This window comes from Peromyscus californicus, unplaced genomic scaffold (genome assembly GCF_007827085.1).
Source record: "Peromyscus californicus insignis strain IS unplaced genomic scaffold, ASM782708v3 Scaffold_2__1_contigs__length_46816999, whole genome shotgun sequence".
Lineage (NCBI taxonomy): Eukaryota > Metazoa > Chordata > Mammalia > Rodentia > Cricetidae > Peromyscus > Peromyscus californicus.
Window position 1 is genome coordinate 2,661,562 of NW_026294540.1, and position 12,410 is coordinate 2,673,971.

A 12,410-nucleotide genomic window follows, 5' to 3' on the forward strand; every position below is an offset into this window, starting at 1 on the left:
TATGTGGGTGTGGGAGCACGTGTGTGTATGTGGGTGTGGGAGCACGTGTGTGTATGTGGGTGTGGGAGCACGTGTGTGTATGTGGGTGTGGGAGCCCGTGTGTATGTGGGTGTGGGAGCACGTGTGTGTATGTGGGTGTGGGAGCACGTGTGTGTATGTGGGTGTGGGAGCCCGTGTGTACGTGGGTGTGGGAGCACGTGTGTACGTGGGTGTGGGAGCACGTGTGTATGTGGGTGTGGGAGCACGTGTGTGTATGTGGGTGTGGGAGCACGTGTGTACGTGGGTGTGGGAGCACGTGTGTATGTGGATGTGGGAGCTCGTGTGTATGTGGGTGTGGGAGCACATGTGTATGTGGGTGTGGGAGCACATGTGTGTATGTGGGTGTGGGAGCACATGTGTGTGGGTGTGGGAGCATGTGTGTGTGTGAGCATGTGTGTGTGTGTGTGTGTGTGTGTGAACACATTTGTGTGGGTGTGGGAGCACGTGTATATGTGGATGTGGGAGCCTGTGTGTACATGGGTGTGGGAGCACGTGTGTACGTGGGTGTGGAGTTCATCACGTGTGCTGGCTCCTGCCCACAGCTTCCAGTCTCCACAGCTCCCATGACTTGGCCGACACCTGTGCACCTGCACGTCACACCTGTGAGTGAAGCATCCAGGTGGGTGGGGCACAGAGGGCCCCCGGGGCCTGGACCAAGTAAAAAGAGTAAAAAAATTAAAATCCCTCATCTTGAGCGTTTAGCATCAACGTTTCATTATTTTGTGGGCTCCTCATACCCTGGTTTGGAGGTTGATGAAAGAGTGGTGTGCTTTTTTTTTTGTATGTATACATGTATGTGTACACACATGGGTTTGCGTGTGTTTGTGTTCACATGTGTGCCTGTGTGTGTTGGTGCATGTGCTCAGGTGTGTGGGTACATATGGATAGGTGTGTGCTGGTGCATGTGTGTACACACCTGTGTGCTGGTATATGTGCATGTGGCCGTGTGTGTGAATGCAGGTGTGTGCTGGTGCATGTGTGTGGTGGGTGTGCATGTGTGTGCGTATTTGTGTGGAGCTGAGAGGATGACCTCTGACATTGCTCCCTAGGTACCCCCCACCCCCCCGCTGCCTTTCTGACTTGGCTGAGACTCGATGACTCGGTTGAGCTGGTAGGCCAGTGAACCTCAGGGAATCCCCATCTCTGCCCACTCAGCTCTGGGACAACAAACACGTCACTGTACATGGATGTTCAACAAACACGTCACTGTACATGGATGTTCAAACGTAGGTTCTGGGAATTCAGCTCAGGCCTCACTCCTGCAAAGCGGGCACTTTGCCCTCTGAGCACCCCGGACAGCCCTCAGCTCGTGGCCTGCAGAGTCTCCGCATCAAGGTGTTGTTGGCAAATGTTTACCAAACGCCCATTCCTCCTCCTCCTTCTTCTCCAGGTCCTGGGGGAGTCATGGCTCAGAGGTGAATGTGAGAGAGAGGCTGCTCCATCTCTGCATTCCAGAGTCATTCATTCATTCACTCTTCGTTCATTCACTCATTCGTTAGGCTCCTGCCCCCGCCCCTGCCTCTGTGGTAGACACCGAGGCTACCATCACAAATGACAGTGGCTGTTCATCCATGCTTGGCCGGTGGCCCCTGAGCACCCACTGTGTGCCGGACAGTCCAGCTCACCCTTCCCTCCTCCCACGCCTGCCGGCAGAAGCTCACACATGCCTGAGGCTGGGGACACAGAGTTTAAAGACAGACACAGCCTCTGCTCTTGGGCATCTTACAAAGTCACTCCTGTGCTGGGGGCCTTGGAGAATGGAGACATCTACAAGAGAGAGGCCACTGCGAGGGGTGGGACAGACAGACAGACAGACGACAGGTTCTGCTCCCACCCCCACCCGAGAGCTGCCGGGGTAGGAGGCATGGGAGCAAACTGCATCCCCAGCTACCCGGAGTTGGGCCTCAGGGTTTTCCTCATGGGTAGCTTCCCTCCTCCCTCCTCTGCTCCTGCAGGAGGAGAAGAGCCCGGTTCTGCTCCCTCTCTGGCCCGGGGCAGCTCTTCTCTCTCTGAGCAGCTCTGTCACAGCACGAGGCAAGGCTGTTTCCACTTGGAAGCACTGTCAGGACGGATACCCTTCATCGCTCCTCTCGGAATCACGGTGGTGACATGTGGCCAAGGGGCCTGTGCATCTCAGCCCGGCCCCGGCTTGTCTCCCTCTGGACTGCAGCACATAACCAGCTAGGCGGTGTCTCCCTGGTGGCTGCAGCTCTGTGGCCTGTTCTCCTGCAGGGCTCTGGCTCCCAGCCACCTTCTGGGGATTCCTCAGTTTACCGCTTTTGCTGGAGATGGAACCAGCTTGTAGGAGAAGGGGGAAGGGGAGGGGGAGGGAGGGATAGAGGGAGAGAGAGAGAGAGAGAGAGAGAGAGAGAGAGAGAGAGAGAAGAAGGGAGAGGGAGAGAGGGAGGGAGAGAACATTTGTGCAAAGACTGCAGCTTTTCATAAAATAGGTTTTTAGCTTTTAAGTCAAGGGGGTGGGATGCAGCTGTGAACAGTGTAACTGTTAGGGAGAGCCCTCTGGAGATGACCACTCAGACACAGCTTACAGCCAATTGCAAGTCTTTATTCCAGCCAGCTGGGACTACACTCAGGTATTCAGGGACCCAGTGTAGCCCAGAGCATTGAGACCAAGGGGTTTCTTCTAAAGGCGAAAGCCGCATCCTGACGTCTCTCTCGGCAGCTGCAGGGGAGGTTTGCAGGAGCAGCGGGCTGGTGAACGGAAGCTAAGTTAGCTGGGGCATCTGGCCCTGAGTCCTAGAATAGACTTGGGTAATTTTCCATGGGATTCTCCATCCAGGAGATCAAATGAAGCCTGAAATGTCCCCAGCAAGAATACAAAGTGAACACAAACCTAACCCTGTGGCAGCGTTTCTGCTGTTTGTTTAAAGGCCACTCGGGTTCCAGCCCTGGGAGAGAGACTGTCTGGAACAGAGGCCAACACGGTTACCATGCTGAGGCACAGCCAGGGTCAGTCAGAATGATTCCAAATAGCAGTCAACCCCACTCACCCTCCCTCCCTCCCTCTGTCCCTCTGTCCCCACCCCACCCCCACCTCTGTCCCTCTGTCTATCTGTATTTACTGAGTAGCTTTGCCCTCCTGGCACCTGTATCTAATCAACACTCAGAGCCAAAGGCTCCCACCCTTGTGAATCCTACAGTCTCGGAGAGAGGGCAAATTATAAATTACCCAGCTGAGGGGGGTGGTGACATGGGCCTATCACTCCAGCATGCAGGAGGCTGAGGCAGGAGGAGCTAAGGCCAGCCTGGGATACAGAGTGATTTCAAAGCCAGCCAATTAAAAAAAAAAATAGGAAAGAAGGGAAGGGATGCAGATTGGTGTGAGGAGGTCACACAGGGTGTGAGAGGCTGGTGGACTCCATCTCTGGATCCACAGAAGGAAAGAGAAGAGCAGAAAACAGCAAGGATTGGCCTCACAGGGGAGAGACTGTGAGCTGTGGGCACTGTGGGGTGTCAAGCAAGTGGAACTGGGCAGCTTGGGAAAGACAGATGGTTCGGGTGGACACGTATCCCTCTGGGACACAGTCACGGGGACACAGGGAGATGGTCAGGCCAAGGAACAGCAGGACAGGGAGGTACTGTTCAGTTGTTGTGGAGCATTAATTAGCAAGAGCATGGGAATGTGGAAGTGAGGAAGGAGATGGGTGGGGCCACCGCATCCGTGATGAGAACCTGCCCCCACCCCCCAGCTCTGCAGATGAGCCTGTGGGGTACCGTGCATACCCGATACCGGGGAGCGCTGGGCCGCTCCACACATGCTCTGTAGCCGCCATGGTCAGTTCTGCAAGGCAGCAGAATGTCCTAAAGGGACCTCCACACTGGAAGCCGTTGCTGGAAAATTCTGACGCTGAGCCGTGTGGAGGAGGACGGTGCCTGGAGCGACCTATTCTTGCCTTAGAATGCAGAGCTCGCCGGAGCCAGTTTTCCTGGGCTGCTGTAGTAACCGGCCTGGATGGAGAGCAATGGAAGGAAGGCCTGCAGGAGTTGAGTGGACGCCACCGCTGTCCCATTGTCGGGAGCCGGGGAGATGGATGGCGTGACCTTGCGGAGGAAGCCTCCGCTCGGGTTTATTAAAGTCTGTGCTGTTGCTCCATGACGCACAAAGCTGACTCGTGTAAAGGAAATAAAATCAAGGGAGAAACACACCGCTGAGCCGCTCACTGCCGGAGGCTACATGTCTGGATGCAGATGCCTGTTAAGCGGCAAGGGTGGAGAGACACCGATGTTCCGAAAATTGTTTATGACTTCGGTGGCAATAACTGTGCTTCTGAGATTCCTCCTCCACAGAATAATCTTAACTAGGAAATAAGAGCTTTATGGATAGGGGCAGGCTTGCTGTCTCGTCACCCGTAAGAGGCTAAGAATGAAGGGTGTCCTAACCGCCTGGTTCCAGGCAGTGGAATATTACGTTGCCATTAAAAGTGACGACAACAAAGGGTGCGTGCCAACCAGGACGTGGCTTATACCAGCTGAGCGCTGAGAGGTTGTGCTCACGTGCGGGACGGAAGTCTCACAGACCGGAGGACACTTAGCCACGCGTTCATCCCACAGCGCTGTCGGTGCGTTCTTCTCTCACGTACACAGCTGTTTCCAGTGTGGACCACATTACCCCTGCTTCCTCTCATCTTCATGAGTCTTTGCAACATGGAGAAATGTGTGGGCGTTTCCAACAGAAACTCACTCCTGGGGGTGGTGTATATGCACGTGTATATCTGTGTGTGTGTCTGTATGTGTGTGTCTGTGTCTTCTGTGTGCATGTGTGCATCTGTGTCTGTCTATGTGTGTGTGTGTGTGTTTCTATGTGTGTGCATCTATGTATGTGTGCATATCTGTGGGTATGTGTGTTTATGTGTGTCTGTGTATCTATGTATATGTGTCTCTATGTGTCTATGTGTGTGTATATCTCTGTGTGTATCTACATATCTGTGTCTATCTGTGTATGTGTGTGTCTGCATACATGTCTCTCTCTCTCTCTTTCTCTCTCTCTCTCTCTCTCTCTCTCTCTCTGTGTGTGTGTGTGTGTGTGTGTGTGTGTGTGTGTGTGTGTGTGTGTGTATGTATGGGTATGATTATTGAGGGCTGGAGGATGGGTCGCACCAGGCATGCTTCTAGAGATCCGTCTGTCTCCTGCTTCTATGAGCAAACTCCTCTGCAACCATCAAAACTTAGCCCACAGGTCACCACCTCCTTCTGTCTGCTGCTCTGCACCATGAACATCTCTGTAAATTTTCCTCAGTTAGAGGCACACCTCTGTGGCCATGTGAGTGCGTGTGACTCCTGTCCCACCACAGGGAAGTCATTCCAATGGAGCCATCGAGCATCTCTGTGGAGGCAGCAGCATCATTTCTGATGTCATGGAAGCCGTCCACGGCTCTTGGCTCTTTAGTCCATGCTGGAGAGTGGACGGAGGTACACTCCCACACATCCATTCTCTCCTGGCTGGGCACTCACACTACCTTGCCCACGGACTGGAACAAAGCCCTGTGAGCCTTGACTCCATCCTACGATGGGTGTGGACACACAGCCAGGCTCTCTCTTCAGCTGGTGGAAAGAGCTGGGATGTCAGTCCGGCGTGGATGGCTCCGCTTGAGAGAGTCACTTTCTGAGAGAGTCACCCCTCCCTGGTGGCCCATACGTAGTGATTAGTTGGGGTCGAAGGCAGGTCATTGTGGCCAGATATGGAACAAAGACAAAGGGACATCTTAGCGCCAGATGAGATGAGAGATATCAAGAGAGTCTCAAGGACTGGCTTGTGACGACATCAGTCTCGTTCCTCACTGCCGCTGTCCCCCTCCTGTCCTGCATGGACACGGCCTGCCACAACTTCTGGAGAACCAGTCTCCAAATCTATCTATCTATCTATCTATCTATCTATCTATCTATCTATCTATCTATCTAAACTTTGTTTAGCCTACAGTAACATATACAGTCTACAGTTGTTGCTTGAAATCTAATAGGTTTTTTAATAAAAAAACTTGGAGCCAGGTACTGGGGTAAATGTTGAAAGATCAGAGAGACAAAGGAACAAGCCACAGCTACTTCTCACCTCGCCTACTCCACGAATCCTCTGACTGAATGTCCCTGAGCCTTCAGCCCAAAAGCTCCAGTCAAAAGGCTTCAGCCGAAAAGGGCTCTAGTTCCTGTCTCCTCACGCCTTATACACCTTCCTCCACCCAGCCATATTACTGCCTTCTCAGAACTGGGATTGAAGGCGTGTGCCACCACTGCCTGGCTCTGTTTCTCTCCTAGGCTGAGTCAGTCTCCTGTAGTCCAGGGTGGCTTTGAACTCACAGAGATCCAGATGGATCTCTGCCTCGAGAGTGCTGGGATTAAAGGTGTGTGCCACCACTGCCTGGCCTCTGTGTTTGATCTAGTGGCTGGCTCTGTTCTCTGATCTTCAGGAAAATTTTATTAGGGTACACAATCTGTCACCACAACTTCACTCCCAGGAGTTTGGGACTCTGGTTGGGGCACTGAGTGACTAAGTGGAGGATAACCCCACCCCTGGCCAAGTGGCAGCTCTCCGCCTCTCTACTTCCCACTCTAAACAGGGATCCCCATGGAATGGCTCACGTCTTTACACCTGTCACCTCCGCGCTCGGCACCATTCCTGACATGCCGCAGATGCCAGAGGGCTGCTGGGTGCCCGGATCCCTCCGAGGAGGGAATGAGAGACAGGTGAGCTTCCCACACCCGTGTGTCAGGCCGTACACACAAACGCTTGATCGTCTGTGGCTCTGCTTGCTGGGAGGAGGAGGAAGGCTCCCAGAAGGACCCGGTGTGACTGGAGAGCTTTTCCTCGGCTTCCCTCTCCAAAGGCCTCTCTGCGCTGCTTGCTGCAAGACAAATGGGGACTCTGAACACAGCCAAGGCTGATATCATTAAAGATCTGTGCAGAAACGCTTGCGGGCCCGGTGACAGGTCTCGGCAGGCACCGGGTTGTGCGGGGTAAGCACAAATTGGTCCGGCAATTACGAGGACTGGAAGTCCCCCCTGGCCCAAGCTCAGCCTCCCCACTCAGCCTGAGGGGGCTGCTCCAGCTAAGACGAAGGTGCCAGAAGACATTCAGACCCTGGGACAACCTGCGGGCAAATGACTTCCCTGGGACATGGGGCTCCGCCAGGCTCAAGACTACCATGAGGTAGGGGGACAGTCCCTGTCCAATGAAACTTCAGCTGCGGCTGCAGCTCTCCACCCACAGGAACCTGACAAGGCTTCCTCCGGATTTCATTCTTGGTTCACGGGCAAAGGGCCTGAGTTTCAAATCCTGCCCCTGGCCAGCTGTGTGATCTTGAGAAAGCCACTCACCCTATCTGAGCCTCAGCTATTAACCCTGTGAAATGAGGCTCATAAAGCTTATTCTTAGAAGGAGGACTGATGTCAGCCTCTGACTTCCACGTCCACACAGGAGCTCCCAATATGGCTGAGAGGCCTCACCTGCCTTATTCCCAGCTGTCCCAGCCATTTCACACTGACCACCACACACCACACACACCACACACACACACCACACACACCACACACACCACACACACACACCACACACACACACCACACACACTCACCATACACACCACACACACACACCATACACATACCTTTACTTTTGGCCGAAAGCCACAGTCCACTGCGCAGGATTCGCATGTTCCCTGAGGCGTACCTGAAAAGCACAGAAGAGCCTGAGAAACAAACAGTTATCACCCAAGACATTTGCTGCTAACACTGGCCGCAGCCTGAGCCCGGGCTCCACTCTGTGTCCCCGCCTGCGGCACCAGTACAAACATCAGCGCTCTCTCCCCCACCCCCCGTCAGGTTGTAGGGCATATCATGACCTCTTCCTGTGTGGTGGGATATTTGATTTTTATCTCATTTCACAGCTGTATATTATTCCTTAGCCATTTTCCCAATACCAAGTTCTCTGCCCAAGTTTCATTGTTATAAATGATACCCTGGTGATGGTCTTCATGCCTAAATTGTGTGTGTGGTATGGTGTGTTTGTGTGTGGTGTGGTGTGTGTGTGGTGTATGTGTGGTGTGTGTAGTGTGTGTGGTATGTGTGTATGTGTGTGTGTGTGTGTATGTGTGTGGTATGTGTATGTACTATGTGTGTGTGGTGTGTGTGGTATGTGTGTATGTGGGATGTTCTGTATGGCAAATGTGTTGCTCTGATTGGTCAATAAATAAAACACTGATTGGCCATTGGCTAGGCAGGAAGTGTAGGCGGGACAAGGAGGAGAATAAAGCTGGGAAGTGGAAGGCTGAGTCAGAGAGACACTGCCAGCCACCACGATGACAAACAGCATGTGAAGATGCCAGTAAGCCACGAGCCATGTGGCAAGGTATAGATTTATAGAAATGGATTAATTTAAGCTGTAAGAACAGTTAGCAAGAAGCCTGCCACGGCCATACAGTTTGTAAGCAATATAAGTCTCTGTGTTTACTTGGTCGGGTCTGAGCGGCTGTGGGACTGGCAGGTGAGAGAGATTTGCCCTGACCGTGGTCCAGGCAGGAAAACTCTAGCTACATGTGTATGTACTATGTGTGTGTGTGTGTAGTGTGATCTGCTTGCCTGGGCACAGCAGGGTGTTTTCTTCTAACTTATGGTTTATACTTGTGGATGAACTGCAGTTTCCCTGCGCTGTCTGCCTCACCTACAGCCCTGTGTGGCGGCTGACCTACCTAGTGGGTCTTACTAAACTATAGAAATCAAAGTGAACTCAAGCTGGGCGTGGTGGTGCACACCTTAAATCCCAGCACACTAGATCTCTGCCAGTTCGAGGCCAGCCTGGTCTACGTGGTGACAAATTCAAGGGTAGCCAGGGTGACATAGTGAGACCCTGTCTCAAAATAAAAGCAAAACAGCAGAAGAAATAATCAAACAACAACAACAAAACCAACAAACAAAAAGTCCAAATGAACTCAAGCACTCCCCGCCCAACTGTTTCCCAACACAAGCTTGCTGGGAGACCCTGGAAAGATCTCTGCAGCTTTGTCAAAAAGTTAATAGGATAATTTTGGTTTCAAGTCACTTGAAAACTCAGCTTAAGACCAGAATTGAGAATGGAATGCTTCGCATGTGTGGTTTTGTTTTTTTGTTTTTTGTTTTTTTGTTTTTTGTTTTGTTTTTTTTTGCCTGCACATAAGTCTGCATCACATGTACCCCTGGTATCCTCGGAGGCCAGAAGAGGGCATCAGATCCCCTGGAACTGTAGTTGCAAACAGCTGTGAGATGCCATGTGGGTGCTGGGAATCAAACCTGGGTCCTCTGGAAGAGTGGTCAGTGCTCTTAACTGCTGAGCTGTCTCTCCAGGCCTGTGTGTAAGTGTTTAGCTTTGGGCTAATTTTGACCTGTAAGAACTGTAAGGAAGATGCAGCCCTACACTCAGCATCCCCTCCACCCCACTGTGTCCTCAGTGAGGACAGTGGCCCTGATTGCTCAGACATGAGGAAACTCCTCATTTCCCTTACAATGTCTGCATCCTCCCACCTCACCCCCCTGAAGACACCCAGTTCCCTTCTCTTAATTCCTAACATCATTCCAACGAAGTTCTGCAGATTCTGTGACCTGCAGTTGCCTGTCCTTCATGGACAGGAATTCTCTGCAACCCACTTTCCGCACAATGCACAGCAACCCACTTTCCCCACAATGCACAGCAGCCCACCTTCCCCCATGCACAGGAGCCCACCTTCCCCCAATGCACAGCAGCCCACCTTCCCCCGAGTACACAGCAGCCCGCCTTCCCCCAATGCACAGCAGCCCACCTTCCCCCCAATGCACAACAGCCTACCTTCCCCCCATGCACAGCAGCCTGCCTCCCCCCCAGTGCACAGCAGCCCACCTTCCCCACAATGCACAGCAGCCCATCTTCCCCCAGTGCACAGCAGCCCACCTTCTCCTCCCATGCACAGCAGCCCACCTTCCCCCCATGCACAGCAGCCTGCCTCCCCCCCAGTGCACAGCAGCCCACCTTCCCCAGTGCACAGCAGCCCACCTTCCCCAGTGCACAGCAGCCCACCTTCCCCCAATGCACAGCAGCCCACCTTCCCCCCAGTGCACAGCAACCCACCTTCCCCAATGCACAGCAGCCCACCTTCCCCCAATGCACAGCAGCCCACCTTCCCCCAGTGCACAGCAGCCCACCTTTCCCCAATGCACAGTAGCCCACCTTCCCCCCAGTGCACAGCAACCCACCTTCCCCAATGCACAGCAGCCCACCTTCCCCCAATGCACAGCAGCCTGCCTTTCCCCAATGTACAGCAGTCCACCTTCCCCCAGTGCACAGCAGCCCACCTTCCCCCAGTGCACAGCAGCCGACCTTCCCCCCAATGCACAGCAGCCCACCTTCCCCCCAGTGCACAGCAGCCCACCTTCCCCACATCCTTAGATGCCCACACACTGCACTGTTATGATCCCTTGTCTTAGGCATTCTAATGAAGGGTGGGGATGTCTCACTGGCTTTAATTAACATCTCCCAGTGTCCCACCACCTCGATATCCCTGCACACACTTCCTTCCCATCTATGATCCTCTCAGATCACCCACTTTGATGGAGAGCCCCTCCTGTAACAGGTGAGAGCTCCTGGGAAATGTGTTCAAGTCCAAGGGAATCATCCAAGCCTGGACCCAGAGCCCGTGTGTCCTCGTCATGGCCCAGACTCTGTCACCAAAGGCTCAGATGCCAGCGCTGCACAGGGCACGCAGAGGATGGTAAATGTCATCTGGAGAGGCTCAGTGCCTGGAGACCCACACTTGCTGTGTAATTAGGTCTAGAGCTGATATGACCGCAGCCCCAGATCATAATCGCTTTTTAATTATATTTACCTTGTCGGCGGAGAGCAGAGGTGCATTATTGGCTCTGGGAGGTAACAGTCCAAATCTTCCAAATCCAGAGAGGTGGGGCCCCAGGGAGGAGACGGGCAGACACACCAACTCAGGAGGAAAACAGAGAAATGAGCAGAGGCCGGGAGACAGTGAGCGGCCACTGACTGAGGCTGGATGCAGAGCGTCTGATGATTTGTGTCTTTAGTACTCGAGGAGGTGGGAAGGCCATGACCGTGGGCGAGGTGGGAAGGCCATGACCGTGGGCATTCCCGATGGACTTGACTGGATTTAGAGTCACCTAGGAGAGACTTCTCTGGTTCTGTCTGTGATGGTTTCCAGAGAGGTTTAACTGAAGGACAAAGACCCACCCTAAATGTGAGTGACTCTATTCTGTGGGCTGTGGTCCCAGGCTAGCCCACCATTATTCCCCTCTTTCTGCTTCCTACCATCATGCCTTCCCTGCCATGATGATGCACTTTTGGCTAAAAGCCAAACAAAACCTCACAGCAACCCACCTTCCCCCCAATGCACAGCAGCCCACCTTTCCCCCAATGCACAGCAACCCACCTTCCCCCCAGTGCACAGCAGCCCACCTCCCCCACATCCTTAGATGCCCACACACTGCACTGTTATGATCCCTTGTCTTAGGCATTCTAATGAAGGGTGGGGATGTCTCACTGGCTTTAATTAACATCTCCCTCCACCTTAAGCTCCTTCATGCCAGGGATTCGGTCACATCAATGAATGAAGTAACTAAATCCAGAGAGGAGTCACAGAGTTTCCTTCCTGGGTTCTGACTGTGCGGAGGACTCTGCTCAGCACTTCCTGTAGTTGTCAGCAGGAACTATGTTGGGGTAGCCATGGTTACAGCCATTCCCTGTTCATAGAAGAAATGGAAGCACAGGAAGGGCAAGTGTCTTTCCAAAGGCCACACAGCCAGGAAGAGCCAAACTTTTTGAACTTAGCTCTGCTAGACGCCAAAGCCCTTGCAGTGAGCCCCAGAAATGCACAAGGCTCTGACTTCCATTTGTGAATCTCCCGAGTTACACTCCAGCACTGTCTAGGTTAGATTTCCTTGTCAACTTGACACAAACTAGAGTCATTTGGGAAGAGGGAACCATAATTAAGAAAATACCCTCACCAGACTGGCCTGGGGGCAAGTCTGTGGAGGGTTTTCTTGATTAGTAATTGATGGGGAGGGCCCAGTCCATTGAGGGCTGGTGGTCCTGGGTTCTATAAGAAAGCAGGCTGAGCAAGCCATGGGGAACAAGTCAGTAAGCAGCACCCCTCCATGGCCTCTGCATCAGCTCCAGCCTCCCGGTTCCTGCCCTGTGTGAGTTCCTATCCTGCCCTCCAACGATGGACTTGAAACTGTAAGATGAGGTAAACCCTTTCATGCCCATGGTGCTTTTGATCATGGTGTTTTTCACAGCAATAGAAACCCTAAGAGAAGCACATTCCTGGCCCCTTCTGCTCACCCACTGGTTCCAGAAGTACCGTTGTAAACAGGTCCTTTAACATTGTCTTCTGGAG

General features: G+C 53.0%; 1 long non-coding RNA gene across 2 annotated transcripts; it reads right to left on the reverse strand.

The window, feature by feature from the left end:
- Positions 1 to 3,098: 3,098 nt before the first annotated feature.
- Positions 3,099 to 11,261, reverse strand: LOC128120774 (uncharacterized). 2 transcript variants are annotated; one of them, XR_008221950.1, is made up of 3 exons: positions 10,878 to 11,261; positions 7,656 to 7,717; positions 3,099 to 6,893 (listed from the first exon to the last, which is right to left on the reverse strand). It is a non-coding gene; the product is annotated as an uncharacterized LOC128120774 (long non-coding RNA). The 2 variants fall into 2 exon arrangements; XR_008221951.1 differs by lacking the exon at positions 10,878 to 11,261 and adding an exon at positions 10,599 to 10,742.
- Between the last annotated feature and the right edge of the window lie 1,149 nt (positions 11,262 to 12,410).